Source organism: Myotis brandtii, unplaced genomic scaffold (assembly GCF_000412655.1).
Source record: "Myotis brandtii unplaced genomic scaffold, ASM41265v1 scaffold825, whole genome shotgun sequence".
NCBI lineage: Eukaryota > Metazoa > Chordata > Mammalia > Chiroptera > Vespertilionidae > Myotis > Myotis brandtii.
This window is the reverse complement of record NW_005371349.1, coordinates 2,569,691-2,570,150: the sequence shown is the minus strand read 5'-3', so window position 1 is coordinate 2,570,150 and position 460 is coordinate 2,569,691. Positions and strand designations below refer to the sequence as shown.

General features: G+C 66.5%; 1 protein-coding gene across 1 annotated transcript in view; it reads right to left on the bottom strand.

Annotated features, from left to right (window-relative positions):
- MIF4GD (MIF4G domain containing) overlaps positions 1-454 on the bottom strand; it is a 3,370-nt gene extending 2,916 nt beyond the window's left edge. The window contains exon 1 of the mRNA XM_014531756.1: positions 373-454. The gene's annotated coding sequence lies outside the window, so the exon portion shown is untranslated. The remainder of the gene's footprint in view (positions 1-372) is intronic.
- Between the last annotated feature and the right edge of the window lie 6 nt (positions 455-460).

The following is a 460-nucleotide window of genomic DNA, read 5'->3' as shown; positions in this document are numbered from 1 at the left end:
TCCAAGCTGCGCACAGCTGTCCCAGCTTCAGCCAGAGCCCTTCTCAGTCCTCAGAAACCTTCCACGCCTCGCGTAGGGCGGGCCTGAGCGGGTGGGTGGAGACTTCTTTGCCCCCAGCTGGTTGGGAGCTCACACTCCCCGTCCTGGCCAGCTCGCCCCGGGACGGACCGGTTACACTAGCCTCCCGAGTGGCAAAACTCCAGCGCTGCCCACTCAGGACTCCAGTCCCTGAGCTGGTCCATTCTAGGTCCTTCCTCTTAAAGAGGGGCGCGGGAAGACGTGTCCCTCCGAGGTCGTCCCGAACCGGAGCCCCCCTTCTGGACTCGGTGCCACCCCCCTGGTCAAGGGGGACGACCTTAGGGGTCTCCAGACCTGGGCAGCTTCCCTAAGCTCGGAACGCCGCTCCCGGCGGTGCAGGACCCGCAGCAGAACCCGCCGTCCGGTGTCCCGCGGGAGAGAG